A 26,479-nucleotide genomic window follows, 5' to 3' on the forward strand; every position below is an offset into this window, starting at 1 on the left:
TGTAGAAGAGGAAGAAGGAGGAGGAGGAGGAGAAGCAACAGCAGCAGCAGTCTTTCTATCTATAGAAAGTTGTAACTATAAAAATGCAAATGATGAAGTAATTCTACTGATATTGATGGACTAATAGTACTGGAGTTACTTACACACTCAAGTTATTTTAAATACCTGTGCTATTTTCCAATCTTTAAAATAAGGACAATAAAACTTCCATGCTCCTTATCTCATGGGGACATGGTGAAGTTTAGTTGAATGTTTTCATTAAGCTAGAACTGGCCAAATTCTTATATATCTGAGGATAATGGCTTTTTTGTTTGTTTGCTTTTTTTTAATATGATAGGATGATGTAGACAAAAATCATTTATTTAACATTAGCAGGAACTTTGATGAAGGTTGTTATATTAATTAATTACTTTCAAGTCCTTAAGTGTCCATGTTTACAAACTTTTCCTTTGAATCACTCTGTAACACTATTCTGCTACATGTCAAATTAACAAATTTTTTTAAACATCAAAATCTACACACATATATTAGACTTCAATTGATCTGTGTGATTATTGGAAGCTTGAGATCTTTTTTATGTATTTACAGCATGGAGGCAAGAACCTTGCATTTTCACTCTTCTATATGTATTTATGGAAAATTAGCTTCCAAGGTAAGCTAGTTAAAAATATGATTTAATTAGTTAATTGGGTTAGGAAAAATTAGGAATTAGGTAATATTTCCTGTAATAAATCTGTCAAATAATGTGTAAATAACCTTTGAGCATCAAAAAAAAAAAAAAAAAACATCTAAAACTTTTTTTTTTCCTTTTGGGTCCTTATAAATTTGAATTTTATTAATTTATGCATTAATGTGACTTTTAAAGTCAAATTTTTAATAAAAATGCAATGTTAAAAATCAGAATAAATATTAAATATGTATCCTTTGGGTCACACAAAATAACAAAATTAGTGATTTTTATTATTTTGTAGATATGGGTTCTTATTTTCAATGAAATCAGACCTATGTCAGGTTTTGTTTTTAATATTTAAACATCTTACAAGAGAATAAATATTTTAAAGTAAATTAGTGATTTCCTCACTTTATTTCATGAAAAAGTTTGGAGGGCCAGTGATAAGGTAAAAAAGGAAAACATAAAATGTTTAGGAAATCCCTAAAGAAAAATAAAATACAAATAGGAGGTTGCAGTTACTATACAAAAATAAGGTATAAATAGAAAAATAATAAAGAAAAAAAATAACATTATTTGAACAACTTGCTGTTAGGACTTATTTGAAGGTTTTCATGTCCTTAAAATTAATTTGCTCACTATTTTTATTGCTTCACAAGATTATTCTTTGCAGTAATGTATTTGTGCCCATCAAACATTATGGGAGAATTAAGAAACTAATACATGCAATATTAAGTGTACATTCCACAGAAATTAAGGCAATCCTAGTAAAACTGAGGGTCCAGTCTTTGATAATCATTTCATTCTTAGTAGCAACTTATATGGAGCTTCAGTATAGCCATATGAAGAAAAATTGAGGAATCATTTCCTCTTAAAAGGTCAAGGAGAGGAATAAAAGGAAAAGGAAAAGAAATGCGCGTGATAATTTCGATGTATAATTTAAAGGAATAGCAAGTTGTACATAATAGATTTGTGGTTTCATGTTCAATCATCTTTTTAATGGTAAAGGGATGCTTAATTTGTCTATAAATGAAATAAAAAATTTAAATAGAAATTTGGATTGGATTATTCCAAGTCATTTATAAACATTTAAAAATCTATCAAGAATTCAGAATGTACCATAGAAAAATTTTAAGTTTTTCAGACTTAGAAGCTTAGCTAAAATTAAGTTGGAAAGACCTTAGATGATATCTAGTTGAGCTATTCTTATATGGTTTTGCATTCTTAAAAAAAAAAAATTATTACTGAGTACTTACAGGAAGAAAAATCTTTCAAATGATAGTTTTCATTGCCTAAAACTAATGTAACTCAATAACAGAAGACTTGTTAAAAAAACAAAAACAAACATAAATATTAACAACAAATAACATAAAATTTTATTTCAAAAGTGACGAAATTATTTTGTGTGATAAGAATATAATTTTTCTAAATTTTATGAATTGGGGAATAAATTTGTAATTAAGTTGATTCTTTAAAAAAAAATTATATAGATCTTTTATACAACTCAAAATGGGGGGTAGGTGTTTCAGTGTGTCACATGTTTAGATTTAAATTATGCCTTTTGCTTTTAATTTGACTCTTTTGATAATAACTATGCTTCTAATTTGTTTTTTTTTAATATTTTAATAGTTTTTATTTACCAGATATATGCATGGGTAATTTTACAACATTTTCAATTGCCAAACCTTTTGTTCTAATTTTTCACCTCCTTCCCCCCACCCAAGATGGCAGGCTGACCAATATATGTTAAATATGTTAGGGTATAAATTAAATACAATATATGTATATATGTCCAAAGAGGGTAAAAAAAGGGTAAAAATAACCTGAGAAGAAAAACTAAAAATGTAAGCAAACTGTAATAGAAAGAGTGGAAATGTTATGTTGTGGTCCATACTCATTCCCCAGTGTTCTTTTTCTGGGTATAGCTTGTTCTGTTCCTTACAAATCAATTGGAACTGATTTGGACCCTCTCATTGTTGAAGAGAGCCACGTCCATCAGAACTCATCATCATATAGTATTGTTGTTGAAGTGTATAATGATCTCCTGGTTCTGCTCATTTTACTCAGCATCAGTTCATGTATGTCTCTGCAAGCCTTCCTATATTCATCCTGCTGGTCATTTCTTATAGAACAATAATATTCCATAACATTCATACATGACAATTTATTCAGATATTCTCCAATTGAGAAGCATCCATTCAATTTCCAATTTCTAGCCACTATGAAAAGGGCTGTCACAAACAGTTTTGCACATACAGGTCCCTTTTCCTTCTTTAATATCTCTTTGGGACATAAGCTCAATAGTAACACTGCTGGGTCAAAGGGTATGCACAATTTGATAACTTTTTGAGTAGAGTTATAAATTGCTCTTCAGAATGTTTGGGTCTATTCACGACTCCACCAACAATGCATCTGTGTCCCAGTTTTCCCACATCCCCTCCAACATTCAGCTTTCTCTTTTCCTGTTATCTTAGCCAATCTGACAGTGTGTAGTGGTATCTCAGAGTTGTCTTAATTTGAATTTCTCTGATCCATAATGATTTAGAATACCTTTTCATATGACTAGAAATAGTTTCAATTTCTTTATCTGAAAATTGTCTGTTCATATCCTTTGGCTATTTATTAATTCAAGAATGTCTTGATTTCTTAAAAATTGGAGTCAATTCTCTATATATTTTGGAGATGAGGCCTTTATCAAAATATTTTGCTGTAAAAATGTTTTCCCCATTTATTGCTTCCATTCTAATCATATCCATATTAGTTTTATTTGTACAAAAGTTTTTTTTTTTAACTTAATATAATGAAAATTCTCTATTTTGTCGTCAGCAAATATCTCTAGTTCCTCTTTGGTCACAAATTCCTTCCTCCTCCACAGGTCTGAGAGGTAAACTATCCTATATTATTCTAACTTATTTATAATCTCATTCTTTATGCCTAGAGCATGGAACCATTTTGATCTTATATTGATGTACAGTGTTAAGTAAGGTTCAATGCCTAATTTTTGCCATAGTAATTTCCAATTTTCCCAGGAATTTTTTCAAATAATGAATTCTTATCCCAAAAGCTGGGGTCTTTGTGCTTGTCAAACACTAGGTTGTTTGTAGTTATTACTATTTGGTCCTGTGAACCTAATTATTCCACTGATTAACCAATACCAAATGCTTTTGGTGACTGCTGCTTTATAATTTAGTTTTAGATCAGGTACAGTGAGGCTATCTTCATTTCATTTTTTTTTTCATTAGTTCCCTTGAAATTCTTGAATTTTGTTGTTACATTTTCTAGGTCATTAAAATCGTTTCTTGGGAATTTGATTGGTATAGTGTTAGGATTACTAAGTGAGAACTCAGGTTGTCTGGACAGTGACAAGGTGAGAATTCAGGTTTTCTGGACAATTACAAGGTGAGAACTCAGGTTGACTTGATAGAGGGGGCAAGCCCATTGGCTGAAGTGGTTCTTCCCAGAAGCCCTTGCATTATCCCACGCCCATTCTCTGGGAGGATAAAAGAGACAGCACTGGGCGCAGAGAGCAGATCGGCCTGGAGAAGGATAAGAGCTGGAGGAGATTCAGAGCCAGGATTCAAGAGAAAGACTCTGCATTGCATCAGGCTTGACGGGGCTCTCTGCAGGAAGGGAAGTCACTCCTAAGGACAAGAGTTAACAGCAACTACCTGGAGACAACGGTTCGTTACAGGAAGAAGAATCTGTCGGAGAGATTTGAGTAGAAGACACAGCAGATCTCTTCCCAGAGAGTGATCCGGCAGCTTCTAGAGACGACAGCTCGTTACATTTGGCGCCCAACGTGGGGCAAGGACTTTTGCTTACCCTGACAAGAAGAGCTAGACCAGACCTTCGCAGTATAGCACTAAATAAATAGATTAGTTTATGTAATACTGTCATCTTCAACATATTCACTCGACCTCTCTAAGAGCACTTATTTTTTTTTTTTCCAATTATTTAGATCTGACTTTATTTGCATGGAAAGTGTTTTGGAGTTTTGCTCATATAGTTTCTGACTGTCCCTTGGTAGATAGATTCACAAATATTTTATACTATTGACAGTTGTTTTAAATGGAATTTTTCTTTGTATTCTTGCTTTTGGACTTTGTTAATGATATGTAAGAATGCTAATGATTTATGCAGATTTATTTTGTATCCTGAAACTTTGCTAAAATTGTGGATTATTTTTAATAGTTTTTTTAATAGAATCTTTGGGGTTCTCTAAGTATACCATCATTATCATCAGCAAAGAGTGATAATTTTGTTTCCTCATTACCTACTCTAATTCCTTTAATCTCTTTTTCATCTCTTATTGCCGAAGCTAGCATTTCTAATACAATATTGAATAGTAATGATGATAGTGGGCAGCCTTGTTTCACCCCTGATTTTATTAGGAATAGTTCCAGTTTATTCCCATTACATATGATGCTTACTGACAGTTTTAAATAGATGGTACTGACTATTTTGTTCCCTCTGCCATTTAATGTCAATGAATTGCTTCATTCTTTGGGTTTTGATTATTAACTTTTTTCTTGTCCCTCAAAATGTTCTTTTACCCAATTACCCTCTTAGAAAATAATGCAAATATATCATTAAAGAAAACTTCAACCATACAAAAAATCGAATGATTCTTAAACACTCTAAATATATTCTCTGAAGACTAAGTAAAAGTGAGCTAATTATATAAAATAGATTTAACTAAGTAGATTCAATATGTATTTATTGTAAACTAATTAAAACAAATTCTTCAGTCACATGACTAACTTTGAACAAGTTTGGATTGTCCTCTGAATCAGCTTAAATCCATAGGACAGCAACTTGAATGGGCTTTCTGTGATTTAGTTGTCTACAATTCATACTTAACTAAACAATGATTACAATATTTGAGAAATTCTCTTCTGATGAGGGAAAAATTAACCCAATCTAGAAATACAATATAGAAAAAGTTTCAATTCAATAGCTTTATTTTACAAATCTAAGGCACATTTTTACTAAACATTATATAAATGGTTAATATCAAAAGGCTAAATCAGAAATAAGATACCCTGAGTTTTAATTGCAAAATTTATTTGTTATATAACTATGAATTTCTATATAGCTTTATAATATCTAGTGTCCTTTAATTTCAGAATCATAGTCAGATTTCAAAGCCTATTGTGTTATATCTGTAGCTCAGCAATAAGCTATTCCTCAATATAACCAGTAAAGGGTGCTTTGCCTTTTGTAATTAAATTAATTTTTTAGTCAATGAGTACATTTTCATTAATGCCTCAATTTTCATTAAAATTCACTACCAAGCTCCAATCCTGGATTATTCCCACAATCTTTCTCTTTTGATCCTATTTATATACTTGTGAACAGATATGGAGGAAATCACAAAACATAGCCTGGGTACAACCTAATAGTATCTTCTTTAAAATACGTATAACATTTCAAAAATATATACTAGATTCACCAAAAGGTATACTAATTTAAGTATAAAAACCTTTGATAGAAATAAAGATAGATATAAATAATTAAAAAATATTGATTGGTCATAGGTAGATAGAAGCCATATAATAAAAAAAATTCTAATAATTTATCTTAAAAATATTTATTTACCTTACTTTTACTTACCATGTTTGTTTTTATACTATTTATATGTTATATTATATATTATGAAATGTATAGTTTTTTACATTAAATCATTTAATCATTGTAACTACCCAGCTAAGTTTAGCATCTTTTTCCATGGAAGAAGATGGTCCTTCAATGACATAGAAGAATTCCATATGTTTCTAAGAAAAAAACCAGACTTAAACAAAAAATTTGATCTACATCCACAAGACTGAAGAGAAACAGGAAAAGGTACATAGAACCCTTGAGAACTGTAACTCTGTTGTGGGTATATAAAAAGTACTCATGGATAATTTGATTTTACTGATATAAAAGAAAAAAAGGGGGGGTGTAGTAAATGAAAGGAGGTCGTTTCAGAAAAAGGGGAAGGAATAATAAAAAGAGGGAAACCATCCCAGGAAGAGGCATAGAAAATACACCATATCTGAGGGAATTTAGTGAGAGGGAGAATTATTGTGTGAATCTTACTCTCATCAGAAGAGGCTCAAAGAGTAAATAATTGATATATTTGTTTTTCAGAGAATTCTCTCTCACCTCATTAAAAGGGGGGGAGAGGAAAAGGGAAAAGGAAAAGGAGAATAAGTGAAGGGACTTGGAGGGAGGGGGGAGGAATACTAAAAAAAGGGAGGGCTGTGCATCACAAGGGGGTCTATAAATTAAATATCGGGGAAGGGGATCAGGGGGGTCAAGGGAAAAAAGCATAATCTGGGGATAATATGATGGCAGGAAATACAGAATTAGTAATTTTAACTGTAAATGTGAATGGGATGAACGCTCCCATCAAACGGAGATGGATAGCAGACTGGATCAAAAATCAGAAACCTACAATATGTTGTCTACAGGAAACACACTTAAAGCAGGGAGATACATACAAAGTAAAGATAAAAGGTTGGAGCAGAGCCTATTGTGTTTCAGGTAAAGCCAAAAAAGCAGGGGTAGCTATCCTTATCTCAGATCAAGCAAAAGCAGAAGTTGATCTAGTTAAAAAAGATAAGGAAGGAAACTATATCCTGCTGAAAGGTAGCATAAATAATGAAGCCATCTCAATACTAAGCATATATGCACAAAGTCGTATAGCATCTCACTTTCTAAAGGAAAAGTTAAGAGAATTGCAAGAAGAAATAGACAGTAAAACTATAATAGTGGGAGATATCAACCTTGCACTCTCAGGTTTAGACAAATCAAACCACAAAACAAATAAGAAAGAAATTTTAAAAAGTAAATAGAACATTAGAAAAAATAGGTATGATAGACCTTTGGAGAAAACTGAATGCCAATAGAAAGGAATATACTTTCTTCTCAGCAGTTCATGGATCCTATACAAAAATTGACCATGTATTAGGACATAAAGATCTCAAAATTAAATGTAGGAAGGCAGAAATAATAAATGCCTTCTTCTCAGATCACAATGCAATAAAAGCTACATTCAGTAAAAAGTTAGGGGTAAATAGACCAAAAATTAATTGGAAACTGAATAATCTCATCTTAAAGAATGACTGGGTGAAACAGCAAATTATAGAAACAATTAATAATTTCACCCAAGATAATGACAATGATGAGACATCATACCAAAATATGTGGGATGCAGCTAAAGCAGTAATAAGGGGAAATTTTATATCTTTAGAGGCTTATTTGAAGAAAATAGAGAAAGAGAAGATTAACGAATTGGGCTTCCAACTTAAAAGGCTAGAAAAAGACCAAATTTAAAAACCCCAACCAAAAATTAAAATTGAAATACAAAAATTAAAAGGAAAAATCAATAATATTGAAAGTAAAAAAAAAAAACTATTGAATTAATAAATAAAACCAAGAGTTGGTTTTATGAAAAAGCCAATAAAATAGACAAACCTTTGGTAAATCTGATCAGAAAAAAGAAAGAGAAAAATCAAATTGTTAGTCTTACAAATGAAAAGGGGGATCTTTCCACCAATGAAGAGGAAATTAGAGTAAAAATAAGGAGTTACTTTGCCCAACTTTATGCCAATAAATTTGATAACTTAAGTGAAATGGATGACTTCCTCCAAAAATATAGGCTTCCTAGATTAACAGAGGAGGAGATAAATTGCTTAAATAGTCCCATTTCAGAAAAAGAAATAGAACAAGCTATTAATCAACTCCCCAAGAAAAAATCCCCAAGACCAGATGGATTCACATGTGAATTCTACCAAACATTTAAAGAACAATTAGCCCCAATGCTATATAAACTATTTAAAAAAATAGAGGATGAAGGAGTCCGACCAAACTCCTTTTATGACACAGACATGGTACTGATACCTAAACCAGGTCGATTGAAAACTGAGAAAGAAAATTATAGACCAATTTCCTTAATGAATATTGATGCTAAAATCTTAAATAAGATATTAGCAAAAAGACTTCAGAAAATCATCTTCAGGATAATACACTATGATCAAGTAGGATTTATTCCAGGAATGCTGGGCTGGTTTAATATTAAGAAAACTATTAATATAATTGACCATATTAATAATCAAATTAATAAAAACCATATGATCATCTCAATAGATGCAGAAAAAGCATTTGACAAAATCCAACATCTATTCCTACTAAAAACTCTTGAGAGTATAGGAATAAATGGACTATTCCTTAGAATAATAAGGAGCATATATTTTAGACCGTCAGTAAGCATAAAATACAATAGAAATAAACTGCAACCTTTCCCAGTAAGATTAGGAGTGAAACAAGGTTTCCCACTATCACCATTACTAGTCAATATAGTACTAGAAACGCTAGCCTCGGCAATAAGAGCCGAGAAAGAGATTCAAGGAATTAGAGTAGGAAATGAGGAAATCAAACTATCACTCTTTGCAGATGACATGATGGTATACTTAGAGAACCCCAAAGACTCTGTTAAAAAGCTATTAGAAATAATTCAGAATTTTAGCAAAGTGGCAGGATACAAAATAAATCCACATAAATCCTCAGCATTCTTATATATCACCAACAAAATGCAACAGCAAGAGATAAAAAGAGAAATTCCATTCCAAACAAATGTTGAGAGTATAAAGTATTTGGGAATCCATCTACCAAAGAAAAGTCAGGAATTATATGAGAAAAATTACAAAACACTTGCCACAAAAATAAAGTCAGATTTAAATAATTGGAAAGACATTCAGTGCTCTTGGATAGGCTGAGCGAATATAATAAAGATGACAATACTCCCCAAACTAATCTATCTATTTAGTGCTATACCAATCAGACCCCCCAGAAACTATTTTAATGACCTAGAAAAAATAACAACAAAATTCATATGGAAGAATAATTGCAAGGGAACTAATGAAAAAAAAAAAAAAACTCAGAGGAAGGTTGTCTAAGTGTACCTGATCTAAAGCTATATTATATAGCAGCAGTCACCAAAAACCATTTGGTATTGGCTAAGAAATAGACTGGTCGATCCATGGAACAGATTAGATGCAAAGGACAAAAAAGGGTACATCTACCACAATCTAATCTTTGACAAACCCAAAGATACCAACATTAGGGATAAAAATTCATTATTTGGAAAAAAACTGTTGGGAAAACTGGAATTAATATGGCAGAAATTAGATATGGATCCACCCAACATCATATACCAAGATAAGATCAAAATGGGTCCATGATTTAGGCATAAAGAGGGAGATAATAAATAGATTAGAGGAACAGAGAATAGTCTACCTCTCAGACCTGTGGAAGAGGAAGGATTTTATGACCAGAGGAGAACTAGAGATCATTATTGATCACAAAATAGAAGATTTTGATTACATCAAACTAAAAAGTTTCTGTACAAACAATACTAATGCAAACAAGATTAGAAGGGAAGTAACAAATTGGGAAAATATTTTTGAAAGTAAAGGTTCTGACAAAGTTCTCATTTCCAAAATATATAGAGAACTGACCCTAATTTATAAGAAACCAAACCATTCTCCAATTGATAAATGGTCAAGGGATATGAACAGACAATTCTCAGATGATGAAATTGAAACTATATCCCCTCATATGAAAGAGTGTTTCAAATCACTACTGATCAGAGAAATGCAAATTAAGACCACTCTGAGATACCACTACACACCTGTCAGATTGGCTAAGATGACAGGAAGAAATAATGATGAATGTTGGAGGGGATATGGGAAAACTGGGACACTGATACATTGTTGGTGGAGTTGTGAAAGAATCCAGCCATTCTGGAGAGCAATTTGGAACTATGCCCAAAAAGTTATCAAACTGTGCATACCCTTTGACCCAGCATTGCTGTTATTGGGATTATATCCCAAAGAAATACTAAAGAGCGGAAAGGGACCTGTATGTGCCAAAGTGTTTGTGGCAGCTCTTTTTGTTGTAACTAGAAACTGGAAGTTGAATGGATGTTCATCAATTGGAGAATGGTTGGGTAAATTGTGGTATATGAAGGTTATGGAATATTATTGCTCTGTAAGAAATGACCAGCAGGAGGAATACAGAGAGTCTTAGAGAGACTTACATCAACTGATGCTGAGTGAAATGAGCAGAACCAGAAGATCACTATACACTTCAACAACAATACTGTATGAGGATATATTCTGATGGAAGTGGAAATCTTCAACATCAAAAAGATCCAACTCACTTCCAGTTGATCAATGATGGACAGAGGTAGCTACACCCAGAGAAGGAACACTGGGAAATGAATGTAAATTGTTAGCACTAATATCTGTCTGCCCAGATTACATGTACCTTTGGAATCTAATGCTTATTGTGCAACAAGAAAATGGTATTTACACACATGTATTGTATCTAGGTTATATTGTAACACATTTAAAATGTATGGGATTGCCTGTCATTGGGGGGGAGGGAGTAGAGGGATGGGGAGATAATTTGGAAAAATGAATACAAGGGATAATATTATAAAATATATATATAATAAAAAAATAAAAATAAATTATTGGAAGGAATGTTATTTTTCAGTGAGAAATGATTGAAAATAAAGATGTAATTTTTTCCTAAAAATTAAAATTAAATTAAAAAAAGGTTATCCTTCTGCTGAATGCACAAATTATGGTACATTAATATAATGGAATATTATTGTGCCTTAAGAAATAACAAAATGGCTGATGTCAAATGAAATTATAGAGATGGCCTTGTATGAACTGATTTAAAGTAAGTAAAATTAGCATAATATAAAGCAAAACATTGAGATCTTGTAAGAAATTGAAAATCAACAGAAGTCAGTAATATTTTAGGGGGGCTAATCTCTCCACTTCTGAACTTCCCAGTTACTGTGAAGAACAATGCTTTCCTCTCAACCACCCAGACTCACCACCTCAATGTTTTTAAATAACCACTTTCATTCACTCCACATATCTTTTCCAAATCTTGCTGTTTTGTATACACTACATTTCTTGTATATGTCTTCCTCTTTCCCTTATATATATATATATATATATATATATATATATATATATATATATATCTGTTATTTAGCTGATAATGAGACCCTCATTACTCTTGCCAGGTATGTTACTTATTCCAATATTTTTTTTTTCTAAAACAAAGCCTAATTATATATTTTTCCTTTTTTGCTATGACTTACATCTCTCAGCATTAATGACAGAATTAAACTGTGTAATCTGCATTCCAACCATCTCTGTTCTTTTATGGACCATATTTAACTTTCTAGGTACTTACTCAAATGATCTCTTGTCTTGTATTCCCAAGAGCGCCTCTGGAAAATCTCAGGATGTACCTCAACTATAACCTGCATCGAACCAGAAGATCACTGTACACTTCAACAACAATACTGTATGAGGATGTATTCTGATGGAAGTGGAAATCTTCAACATAAAGAAGATCCAACTCACTTCCAGTTGATCAATGGTGGACAGAGATAGCTACACCCAGAGAAGAAACACTGGGAAGTGAATGTAAATTGTTAGCACTAATATCTGTCTGCCCAAGTTGCATGTACCTTCGGATTCTAATGTTTATTGTGCAACAAGAAAATGATATTCACACACATGTATTGTACCTAGACTATATTGTAACACATGTAAAATGTATGGGATTGCCTGTCATCGGGGGGAGGGAATAGAGGGAGGGGGGGTAATTTGGAAAAATGAATACAAGGGATAATATTATAAAAAAAATATATATATATATAATAAAAAAATTTAAAAAAAAACTATAACCTGCATCATTGTCTGCAATATGTAAATAAAATATTCTTTAGATTTCATATGAGCTTTCAAGGTAATAATTTATATCATATATAACATGTAAAAAATCTAATAATGATATAAAGAGCAAATAATAAATCATAAAAATCAGTAAAAATATATTATTTTATAGAGTGTTCCACTTTTTCTTTAGGGTCTCTATAGTTCTCCTAACTCATTACCACACATTAGTTTGGACTCTTTTTGGAATGAAAATAGAAAATATTTTGTTCTGGTAGAAGTTGTATTTTCCCTGTATTATGTTGCCAAGCTCTTATCATCAGAGGGTTTGTTGCTTTTAGTTAACCTGAAGTTATGAAGACTATTTAGAGAGGTGAAGCCAAGATGGCAGTAGGTATACAGGTCTTTGTCTGAACTGTTCCTAGCTTTCTGCAGATCAATACAAGATGAAGCCTCTGAAATGGTTTTAGAGTGACAGAACCCACAAATCTTTGGAGTATAACAAATTTACAGCAGAAAGTATTTGGAAGGAATTCATAAAAAATATGAAAGGCATAAAAAGGTCGAGGGGCTATAAAAGGGGAAGACTGAGGGAGATGGTGGTCAGTCAAAACAATGGGGAAGAGAAGAAGAAGAAAGAGAAAATAAGATGTCAGGAAATAGAGGTTTCAATTTAAACTGTGAATGTGAATGGGATGAACTCTCTCATAAAAAAGAAATGAATAGCAGAATGGATTAAAAATAAAAATCCACTTAGAGAACCCCAAAGACTCTGCTAAAAAGCTACTAGAAATAATTCAAAATTTCAGCAAAGTGGCAGGATACAAAATAAATCCACATAAATCCTCGGCATTTTTATATATCACTAACAAAATGCAACAGCAAGAGATACAAAGAGAAATTCCATTCCAAACAAATGTTGAGAGTATAAAATATTTGGGAATCCATCTACCAAAGAAAAGTCAGGAATTATATGAGAAAAATTACAAAACACTTGCCACAAAAATAAAATCAGATTTAAATAATTGGAAAGACATTCAGTGCTCTTGGATAGGCCGAGCGAATATAATAAAGATGACAATACTCCCCAAACTAATCTATTTATTTAGTGCTATACCAATCAGACTCCCAAGAAACTATTTTAATGACCTAGAAAAAATAACAACAAAATTCATATGGAAGAATAAAAGGTCAAGAATTGCAAGGGAACTAATGAAAAAAAACTCAGAGGAAGGTGGTCTAAGTGTACCTGATCTAAAGCTATATTATATAGCAGCAATCACCAAAACCATTTGGTATTGGCTACGAAATAGACCGGTAGATCAGTGGAACAGATTAGATACAAAGGACAAAAAAGGGTACATCTATAGCAATCTAATCTTTGACAAACCCAAAGATTCCAACATTAGGGATAAAAATTCATTATTCGGAAAAAACTGTTGGGAAAACTGGAAATTAGTATGGCAGAAATTAGATATGGATCCACACTTAACACCATATACCAAGATAAGATCAAAATGGGTCCATGATTTAGGCATAAAGAGGGAGATAATAAATAGATTAGAGGAACAGAGGATAATCTACCTCTCAGACTTGTGGAGGAGGAAGGAATTTATGACCAGAGGAGAACTAGAGATCATTATTGATCACAAAATAGAAGATTTTGATTACATCAAACTAAAAAGTTTCTGTACAAATAATACTAATGCAAACAAGATCAGAAGGGAAGTAACAAATTGGGAAAATATTTTTAAAAACAAAGGTTCTGACAAAGGTCTCATTTCCAAAATATATAGAGAACTGACCCTAATTTATAAGAAACCGAACCATTCTCCAATTGATAAATGGTCAAAGGATCTTAACAGACAATTCTCAGAGGAAGAAATTGAAACTATATCCACTCACATGAAAGAGTGTTCCAAATCACTACTGATCAGAGAAATGCAAATTAAGACCACTCTGAGATACCACTACACACCTGTCAAATTGGCTAAGATGACAGGAACAAATAATGATGAATGTTGGAGGAGATGTGGGGAAATTGGGACACTAATACATTGCTAGTGGAGTTGTAAAAGAATCCAGCCATTCTGGAGAGCAATCTGGAATTATGCCCAAAAAGTTATCAAACTGTGCATACCCTTTGACCCAGCAGCGCTACTACTGGGATTATATCCCAAAGAAATACTAAAGAGCAGAAAGAGACATATATGTGCCAAAATGTTTGTGGCAGCTCTTTTTGTTGTAGCTAGAAACTGGAAGATGAATGGATGTCCATCAGTTGGAGAATGGTTGGGTAAATTGTGGTATATGAAGGTTATGGAATATTATTGCTCAGTAAGAAATGACCAGCAGGAGGAATATAGAGAGGCCTGGAGAGACTTAAATCAACTGATGCTGAGTGAAATGAGCAGAACCAGAAGATCACTGTACACTTCAACAACAATACTGTATGAGGATGTATTCTGATGGAAGTGGAAATCTTCAACATAAAGAAGATCCAACTCACTTCCAGTTGATCAATGATGGACAGAGGTAGCTACACCCAGAGAAGAAACACTGGGAGGGGAATGAAAATTGTTAGCACTAATATCTGTCTGCCCAGGTTGCATGTACCTTCGGATTCTAATGCTTATTGTGCAACAAGAAAATGATATTCACACACATGTATTGTACCTAGACTATATTGTAACACATGTAAAATGTATGGTATTGCCTGTCGTCGGGGGGAGGGAATAGAGGGAGGGGGGGTAATTTGGAAAAATGAATACAAGGGATAATATTATAAAATATATATATAATAAAAAAAATAAATAAAAATAAATAAAAATCCTACAATATGCTGTTTATATATATTTAAAGCAGAGTGATACACACAGAATAAAAGTAAAATTCCGCTAGAGCAGAATCTACTGTGCTTTAGTTGAAATAAGAAAAGGACGGATCATGATCCCGATCTCAGATGAAGCAAAAATAAAATTATATCCAATTAAAAGAGATAAGAAAGGAAACAACATCCTGCAAAAGACTACCAGAGATAATGAAGAAATATCAATACTAAACTTACAACAAAACTGTACTAGTGATGGGGGTTGAGGTCCCTTTAAGATTCCTTTCTGATTTCCCAACCCCCATGGCTGAATATCTGGCCCAGCCCCCAAGGGATCTGAGCTGACTTGGGTTTTCTCCGCCCCCCACAAATAGTTTCTTCCTTATCTGAAAAGCCTGACAAGAACTTGGAAGCACCCATAATCTTTTAGGTATAAAAGAGCCAAGCTGGAGCTATCTCTTTGCAGGAGCTCTCCCCCGCCCACCCCCAACACATGGTATCCTTCCGGCTATGTAAGGGCTCCTACCTGCTCAGCGGCCACCTTCGGCCCTGGCGTCTTTCTAACCGAACTTTACTTCCAAATTCCTACAATAAACCTTTTATTTATCAATCTAAGTTTTCAGGCCTGTAAATTCATTTACAGGGGACACTGTACCTCATGGGATTATTTTACTATCTCTGCTCTGGCAAATGGGGTTCCCCCTTTCCTTTCCCTCATCATTTGGTGGCATGTACAGGGACCCCAAAACTTGTTACCCTGAAAAATAACCTTAACCTTTTCAGGTCTCTCAGAAGCAATCTTCGTCCTTAGCAGTTCAAGCAGCTTCTGGGAAGAATATCTGTGTTCCTATCCTCCTCTCATTCTATCTCTAAAACATACGGAGCACCCAGGCCAGCTTTTGGCTGTGAGCAAAAGTTTCCAGTGGAGACTACTTTCATTTCAGGCAAAAAAGTCCTCCTTTTGTCTAACTCTCTGTCTCTAGAGGCTGCTTCTAGAGACAAAAGACCTTCTTTTCCAAGGCATTTATAATCCCTTTATCTTGCCAGAAAAGCCTGTCCTCAGGCTGGAACTCCAAAACACAGGGGAAAGTTTCTTTTCTTCACCCCTCCCCCCACCACTGGCCATCCTTCTCAGGTCCCAGGCCAGCAGTCTCCTTGATCTATTCTGGGGGAGAAATCTGTGTTTGAGCCCCTTGCTCACTCCACCATAGTGGTAGCCACAAGGAGACTGTCACTGAATTGGGGTGAGCTTGGAGATATGTCTCTGCCTAGCTGCTGCTCCCTCCTGGACAGGGGTAAGTGGTCTCCCCTTCAGGTCTTGCTCTCCCAGAAAGATTTAGGGGACTTGGAGCTACCCCTCTCTCAAGTTCCAGTGTGAAATCAGCAGAGAAGCCCTCACTATTCAGGATGCAAAGCACTGGGTAAGATAACATCTCTCCCTTCCCCCATCCTCTCTCTTTTCTAACCTCTCCCATGTGGCTTGGCAACCTGCCATTTAAATGCTCCCATCCTGTCCCCTTCTTGGGGTGCAGTGAGGAGATTTGGAGACTCTTCAAGATCTCTAGAAATGTCTCCTATTCACTTTTAAAAGGTGCTCTGCCGAACTCTGAACACCCCTCCCATAGCTTTTACCTGGATCTTAAAGGGATCTCAACCTCCATCACTAGTAGTGAATTTCAATCTTGCTCAATCAGAACTAAATAAGTCAAAATACAAAATAAATAAGAAAGAAGTTAAGGAGGTAAATAGAATTTTATAAATGTTATGTATGATAAACCTGGAGAAAATTGAAAGGAAACAGAAAAGAATATGTCTTTTTTTCCAGTGGCTAATGGAAACTACAAAAAAATTGAACATGTACTAATGCATAAAAACTTCAAATTCTAATGCAGATAGACAAAAATAGTAAATGTATCTTTTTTTCAAATCATGCTGCAACAAAAATTATATGTAATAAAAAGCCATGGAAAGTAGAACAAAATTAATTGGAAATTTAAAAATTTAATCCTTAGAGTGAGAGGGTGAAAAAATAAATCACAGATATAATATTTTCAACCAAGAGAATAATGAAACAGCATACCAAAATTTATAGGATACAGGCAAAGCAGGTCTTTGGGGAAGTTTTTATCACTAGATGTTTACTTGCACAAAATAGAGAAAGAGAAGATCAATGAATTGGGCTTACAACTTACAAAGCTAGAAAAAAGAACAAATTAACTCCCTCCAACTAAATGCCAAATTTGAAATACTAAAAATAAAAGGATAAATTAATAAATTGAAAATAATAAAACTATTTAATTAATTAAAAAACAAAACAAAACTGGACATCTAGTTGGTGCAGTGGCCAGAGTACTAGCCCTAAGGAGGGCCTGAGTTCAAATCTGATATCAGACATGTAACACTTCTTAACTGTGTAACCCTGGACCAGTAACTGAACTCAAATTGCCTCAGCAAATAATAATAATAATAATAATAATAACAATAATAATAATAATAATAATAATAATAGCTAATACATAAAACTAAGAGTTGGCTTTATGAAAAAAACAGTTAAAACTTTACTTAATTTGATAAGAAAAAATAAAGAAGAAACTCAAATTGTTAGTATCCAAAATGAAAAGGGAAAACTATCCAACGATGAAGAGGAAATTAGAGCAATGGTTAGGAATTATTTTACCTAAGTATAGGCCAATAAATCTGATAAACTAAATGAAATGGCTGAATATTTAGAAAGTTTTACATTACCTGGATTAATAGAGAAGGAAATAAATTACTTAAGTAGCCCCATTTTAGAAAAATAAATTGAACAAGCTATTAATCAACTGCCTAAGAAAAAAATCTTCATGGACAGATGTATTTACATGTGAATTTTACTAAAGAATGATTTTTAATACTTTGCAAACTATTTGGAAAAATAGGGAAAGGATGAGTCCTACCAAATTCCTTTTAGGACACAGACATGGTGCTGATAAATGTCTCATTTCTAAAAATTTATAGAGAATTGACTCAAGTTTATAATTCAAGCTGTTCTCCAGCTGATAAATGATGAAAGTATATGAGCATATGAGCAGATAATTTTTTTTTTTTAGTTTTTATTTACCAGATATATGCATGGGTAATTTTACAACATTGACAATTGCCAAACCCTTTGTTCCAACTCTTTCCTTCCTTCCCCCCACACAGGTGGCAGGTTGACCAATACATGTTAAATATGTTAAAATATAAATTAAATACAATATATGTATACATGTCCAAACAGTTGTTTTGCTGTACAAAAAGAATCAGGTTTTGAAATAGTGTGCAATTAGCCTGTGAAGGAAATCAAAAATGCAGGCAGACAAAAATAGAGGGATTGAGAATTTCATGTAGTGGTTCATAGTCATCTCCCAGAGTTCTTATGCTGGGTGTAGCTGGTTCAGTTCATCACTGCTCTATTGGAATTGATTTGGTTCATCTCATTGTTGAAGATAGCCACATCCATCAGAATTGATCATCATATAGTATTGTTGTTGAAGTATATAATGAACCCTTGGTCCTGCTCATTTCACTCAGCATAAGTTCATGTAAGTCTCTCCAGGCCTTTCTAAAATCATCCTGTTGGTCATTTCTTACAGAAAAATAATATTACATAACATTCATATACCACAATTTATTTAGTCATTCTCCAATTGATGGGCATCCATGAGCAGACAATGTTAAGATGAATAAATCAAAACTATTTATAGTTATATGAAAAAATGTTTTAAATCATTATTGTTCAGAGAAATGCAAATTAAAACCACTCTAAGCTACCATTATATACCTCTCAGATTGGCTAAGATGACAAAAATGGTAATGATAAATGTTGGATGAGATGTGGAAAAACTGGGACACTAATACATTGTTGATGGAGTTGTGAAATGATCCAACCATTCTGGAGAGCAAATTGGAACTGTGCCTAACAGGCTATCAAACTGTTGATACTTTTGATCTAGCAATGTCTTTTTTTTTTAGAATTTTTTTCACAGTATATATGCATGAGTAATTTTTTTATAATATTATCCCTTGTATTCATTTTTCCAAATTATCCCCCCTCCCTCCATTCCCTTCCCCCCGATGAAAGGTAATCCCATACATTTTACATGTGTTACAGTAAAACCTAGATACAATATATGCGTGTAAATACCACTTTTTTGTTGCACATTAAGCATTAGATTCCGAAGGTATAAGTAACCTGGGTAGATAGACAGTAGTGCTAACAATTTACATTCACTTTCCAGTGTTCCATCTCTGGGTGTAGTTATTTCTGTCCATCATTGAACAACTGGAAGTGAGTTGGATCTTCTTTATATTGAAGATATCCATTTCCATCAGAATACATCCTCATACAGTACTGAGGTGTACAGCGATCTTCTGGTTCTATTCATTTCACTCAGCATCAGTTGATGTAAGTCTCTCCAAGCCTCTCTGTATTCCTCCTGCTAGTCATTTCTTACAGAACAATACTATTCCATAACCTTCATATACCATAATTTACCCAACCATTCTCCAATTGATGGGCATCCATTCAACTTCCAGTTTCCAGCCACAACAAAAAGAGCTGCCACAAACATTTTGGCACATACAGGTCCCTTTCCCTTCTTTAGTATTTCTTTGGGATATAAGCCCAGTAGTAGTATGGCTGGGTCAAAGGGTATGCACAGTTTGATAATTTTTTGGGCATAGTTCCAAATTGCTCTCCAGAATGGCTGGATTCTTTCACAACTCCACCAACAATGCATTAGTATCCCAGTTTTCCCACATCCCCTCCAACATTCATCATTATTTGTTCCTGTCATCTTAGCCAATTTGACAGGTGTATAGTGGTATTTCAGAGTTGTCTTAATTTGCATTTCTCTAATCAGTAGTGATTTGGAACACTCTTTCATATGAGTGGATATAGTTTCAATTTCTTCATCTGAGAATTGTCTGTTCATATCCTTTGACCATTTATCAATTGGAGAATGGTTCGGTTTCTTATAAATTAGGATCAATTTTCTATATATTTTGGAAATGAGACCTTTGTCAGAACCTTTAACTTTAAAAATATTTTCCCAATTTGTTACTTCCCTTCTAATCTTGTTTGCATTAGTATTGTTTATACAGAAACTTTTTAGTTTGATGTAATCAAAATCTTCTATTTTGTGATCAATAATGATCTCTAGTTCTCCTCTGGTCATAAATTCTTTCCTCCTCCACAGGTCTGAGAGGTAGACTATCCTCTGTTCCTCTAATCTATTTATTAAATCATTCTTTATGCCTAAGTCATGGACCCATTTTGATCTTATCTTGGTATATGATGTTGTGTGGATCCATATCTAATTTCTGCCATACTAATTTCCAGTTTTCCCAACAGTTTTTTCCAAATAATGAATTTTTATCCCTAATGTTGGTATCTTTGGGTTTGTCAAAGATTAGATTGCTATAGATGTATCCTTTTTTGTCCTTTGTATCTAATCTGTTCCACTGATCTACCGGTCTATTTCTTAGCCAATACCAAATGGTTTTGGTGACTGCTGCTATATAATATAGCTTTAGATCAGGTACACTTAGACCTCCTTCCTCTGACTTTTTTTTTTTCATTAGTTTCCTTGCAATTCTCGACCTTTTATTCTTCCACATGAATTTTGTTGTTATTTTTTTTCTAGGTCATTAAAATAGTTTCTTGAGAGTCTGATTGGTATAGCACTAAATAGATAGATTAGTTTGGGGAGTATTGTCATCTTTATTATATTCGTGCGGCCTATCCAAGAGCACTGAATGTCTTTCCAATTATTTAAATCTGACTTTATTTTTGTGGCAAGTGTTTCGTAATTTTTCTCATATAATTCCTGACTATTCTTTTGTAGATGGATTCCCAAATACTTTATACTATCAACATTTGTTTGAAATGGAATTTCTCTTTGTATCTCTTGCTGTTGCATTTTGTTGGTGATATACAAAAATGCTGAGGATTTATGTGGATTTTTTTTGTATCCTGCCACTTTGACCCAGCAATGTCTTTACTGGGCCTGTATCCCAAAGAGATCATAAAAAAGAGAAAAGACCTATCCATGTAAAATGTTTATAGGAGGAGTGGCAAGGAACTACCAACTGAGTGGATGCCCATCAGCTAGAGAATGGCTGAATAAGTTATGGTATATGAATGGAATGGAATGTTATTGTTCTCTAAGAAACAATTAGGAGGCTGATTTCAGAAAGGCCTGGAGAGACATAAGCTAATGCTAAGTGAATTGAGTAGAACACAGCAATAGCAAAATTCTATGATGATCAGTTATGTGGATGTGGCAACAATGAGTTGATTCAGACCCCTTCCAATGATCTTATAATGAAGAGAGCCATCTGCACCCAGAGGAGAGGACTATAGGGTCTGAGTGTGGATCACAACATAGTATTTCACTTTTTTATTATTTTTTGCTTGTATTTTTTTTCCTTTCTCATTTTTTTTTCCTTTGTGGTATGATTTTTTTTTGTGCACCATAAAAATTGGAAATATGTATGGAAGAATTACCCACATTAAATATGTTGGATTACTTGCAGTCCAGTAGATGAGATGATGGGAAGGGAAGGGGAAAATAGAACACAAGGTTTTATAAAGGTGAATGTTGGAAATTTTCTATGCACAATTTTTGAAATTATAAAATTATTTTTGAAAAGCTCTTTGAAGTAACAATAATTTTATTTTATTATCATCATTATTATTATTTTTTTTAGGCAATTAGGCTTAAATGACTTGCCCAGAGTCACAGAGCTAGGAAGTTTTAACTGTCTGAGCCCAGGTTTGAACGCAGATCCTCCTGATTTCTCTCAGAAACACCTAGGTGTCCCAATTTTATTTTTAATTGAACAAAAAAGATTTTTTTGAGATGAAGCCATTGTCACATACTAAATGAATTGAAAAAGAGAATTTGTCCAAGATCTTGTTTAAGGTAAACTACCATACACTGTAGCCTCTACTTGACAGTATATTTTAATACTCAGACAGAGGTCTAGTTGCTTAACATATGAATATTTTCCTCTCCTGAATCCAGTGAGATTGTATAATTTATGCCCCATGATAATACCCCTCTTCTGAGTTATCTAGCTGGTGCCTTTTGCTAAATCTTTTTATATTCCCTTTTTCTTTGTTATTCCTAATTATAGAGCTGACAATCTCCAAACTCACAAAAGAGAGAAATTTGAAAACATAGTAGATATGTATTGTATTATTGAATGAATGATGGTTTTTTTTTTTCATATTGCTAGAGAGAGACAGCTTTAAATGAACTTTTCATAGGCAAAAATAGGTGTCTTTAATAGGAAAGAATGGAATTGACAGATATATAATTATTGGTATCTCTACTTTGTTACTTTCTACCCTTTGTCATCTCCCTCTTTTCTTGTTCCACCAACATACATTCCGAAATAGTTTAGATCAAGACCCATTTATTGTCTTACAAAAACAGCCTGAAGAGGCATATTTTTTTAATAGTTAAAACTGCAGAATTGAAAAACAAAAACTGGAGAATGTGAGAACTTCAAAATCATTCTGATTTTGCCATTACTAAAAGAGTAGAATTTCTAAATATGTATATCAAGTAAGGTGTTGTAATTGTAGTTATTCAACACAAAAACCATATTCTGGTTTGATCAAGAATAACTAGAAGTAATAAAAAATAAATAAAATATAAATAGAACATACTTTATTCATAAGGAACCAAGAAAGATCAGTTTAAATAAATTTCATAAAGCTAATTTATTATGGAATAAATGAATTTCAATTTCTTTATAATGCTACTGATAAGTGTCATAAAATGATAAGTATGGAAGAAGTGAAGATTTGGAGTCAACACATGCAAATTTCACTCAAGAGAAGGAAAACAAAATTTACAAATAAGCAAAAGTAATGGTTCTATAAAGTGTAAATTTTATTCTAAAAAAACACATGGACATATATTCTTTATTTATTTTTTTTGCTGATTAACCTGGACTACAACTGGGCTTTAATATGCATTTCTTATTTTAGGTTTTTGCCCCCACTAAAGTCCTGGTTTGGTATATCATCATAGCATGGAGATGATTCTGGGTTCTAGAAGACTATACCAATGGAATATAAACATTGGCAAATTCTACAAAACAAAAGTGTTTAACTATATCTGGATGACAATTTGTAGATTTATGGTCTGAAAATTGATCTAATTAACTTCAAAGACACTCATTGAAAGGTGAGCTTCATGGTGATATAAATTTGCATCTAAAATAGCTCTTAAAGATAATCTAAGGGTTTTGATCAATTCATTTGGAGTAACAAGAAGGGGACTGATTATGCCAGGGAAGTTGCATATATTTGAGGTATTAAAATGCTAGGAAGCTTACTGATTTAGTACCCTACTTCAAAAATTATCAGAGAATCAAAAGACAACCAGCTAAAAGGGAAATGCTAAATTACTGATTTAAAAAAGACTTCATTTGGTACATTGATTGTTATTTCAAATCAAATGGTTAATTCATAAATTCTTCAATAATATATATGTGTATGTATATATGTATGTATATTGACTCATCCTTAATAAATTATATGCCGTTCTACATCATGTTCCACAATATGACTAATCAATTTATTCCTTGTAGTCTAATTACTCTGTGGGTGCCATCAGAAAACGTATAAAAATAAGCAATAACTCAATGCAAACAAGGGAAAGGTGCAATAGAGAGAAATGCTGTAATAACATTACAATATTTATTTAAGGAATCCTTACCTAGCATTATTTTTTGACATTTCAAATTCATCCTATGAATATGTATTGATGTAAGTCCAGATGAGATTGCTTTAGTAAAATCCAATCTGTTGAATTGCAGAAAGAACGTTAGTAATATATTGGCAGAACCTGATGATATGTTACTCATATTACCAGTAACTCTAAAAATTGATATCATGCTGTACTTTGTTTTCAATATGGTCTCAACTTTTTTGTGTGTGGTTTTATTTAAGTCAGGGGAGAGAAAGACTAATTATTTTAGTATAAGAATCATCCCATCATTTCTTCTGAGCAGAAAATTACTGGATGCTATTTTAAAGCCAGGAACTAGGTTCATTAAAGCAAAAGTTTTCTCTACCTTCAGAGTTTCTTTCTTGAAACCCCATGACTGGATTCTATCCTATCCCTTGTTTCATTTTTAACCATTATGAATCAGTTATCGCTAATAATCTATAAATACCCCCATTTTTCAAAGTTTCTGACTTCATTTTATATACTCCATTTCCATTATTTAAGTCTATTTTGTATGTCTTGAAAAATTATTTTCTATTTTAATTAATTTTATAATTATAAAAATTTTGACAGGACATATGCATGAGTATTTTTTAAATAACATTATCCCTTGTATTCATTTTTCCAAATTTTCCCCTCCCTCCCTCTACTCCCTCTCCTAGATAACAGGCAATCCCATATATATTAAATGTGTTACAGTATAACCTAGGTACAATATATGTGTGTAAATCCAATTTTCTTGCTGCACATTAAGAACTGGATTCCCAAGGTATGAGTATACTGGTTAGAAATACAACAGTGCTAAAAGTTTACATTCAATTCCCAGTTCCTTCTCTGGGTATAGCTGTTTCTGTCCATCATTAATCAACTGGAAGTGAGTTGGATCTTCTTTATGTTGAAGATATCCACTTCCATCAGAATATATCTTCATACCATATTGTTGTTGAAGTATATAGTGATCTTCTGGTTCTGCTCATTTCACTCAGCATCAGTTCATGTAAGTATCTCCAAACCTTTCTGTATTCATCCTGCTGGTCATTTCTTACAGAGCAATAATATTCCATAATATTCATATACCATAATTTACCCAACCATTCCCCAATTGATGGAAATCCATTAATTTTCAGTTCATAACCACTACAAAAAGAGTTGCCACAAACATTTTGGCACATACAGGTCCCTTTCTCATCTTTAGTATTTCTTTTGGATATAAGCCCAGTAGTAGCACTGCTAGATCAAAGGGTATGCACAATTTCATAACTTTTTGGGCATAGTTCCAAATTGCTCTCCAGAATGGCCGGATTCTTTCACAATTCCACCAACAATGCATCAGTTTCCCAGTTTTCCCACATACCCTCCAACATTCATAATTATTTGTTCCTGTAATCTAAGCCAATCTGACAGGTGTGTAGTGGTATCTCATAGTTGTCTTAACTTGCATTTCTATTATCAGTAGTGATTTGGAACACTCTTTCATATGAGTGGATATAGTTTCAATTTCATCATCTGAGAATTGTCTGTTCATATCCTTTGACCATTTATCAATTGGAGAATGGTTTGATTTCTTATAAATAAAGTTTAGTTCTCTATATATTTTTGAAATGAGACCTTTATCAGAACCTTTAACTGTAAAAATATTTCCCAATTTGTTACTTCATTTCTAATCTTGTTTGTATTAGTTTTGTTTGTATAAAAGCTTTTTGATTTGATTTAATCAAAATCTTCTATTTTGTGATCAATAATGATCTCCAGTTCTCCTCTGGTCATAAATTCTTTCCTACTCCACAGCTCTGAGAGGTAGACTATCCTCTGTTCCTCTAATCTATTTATGATCTCATTCTTTATGCCTAAATCATGGACCCATTTTGATATTATCTTGGTATATTGTGTTAAGTGCAGGTCCATATCTAATTTCTGCCATACTAATTTCAAGTTTTCCCAACAGTTTTTTTTTTCAAATAATGGATTCTTATCACAAATGTTGTTATCTTTGCGTTTGTCAAACAGTAGATTGCTATAATTGTACCCTATTTTGTCCTGTGTACCTAATCTGTTCCACTGATTGACTAGTCTATTTCTTAGCCAATATCAAATGGTTTTGGAGAGTGCTGCTTTATAATTTAGCTTTAGATAAGGTACAGCTAGACTACCTTCTTCTGACTTTTTTTCATTAATTCCCATGAATTTTGTTGTTATTTTTCCTAGGTCATTAAAATAGTTTCTTGGGAGTCTGAATGGTAAGCACTAAATAAATAGATTAGTTTAGGGAGTATTGTCATCTTTATTATATTCGCTTGGCCTATCCACAAGCACTGAATGTCTTTGCAATTATTTAAATCTGAATTTATTTTTGTGGCAAGTGTTTTATAATTTTGCTCATATAATTCCTGACTTTTCTTTGGTAGATGGATTCCCAAATATATTATACTCTCAACATTTGTTTTGAATGGAATTTCTC

Source organism: Sminthopsis crassicaudata, chromosome 1, assembly GCF_048593235.1.
Source record: "Sminthopsis crassicaudata isolate SCR6 chromosome 1, ASM4859323v1, whole genome shotgun sequence".
NCBI classification, from domain to species: domain Eukaryota; kingdom Metazoa; phylum Chordata; class Mammalia; order Dasyuromorphia; family Dasyuridae; genus Sminthopsis; species Sminthopsis crassicaudata.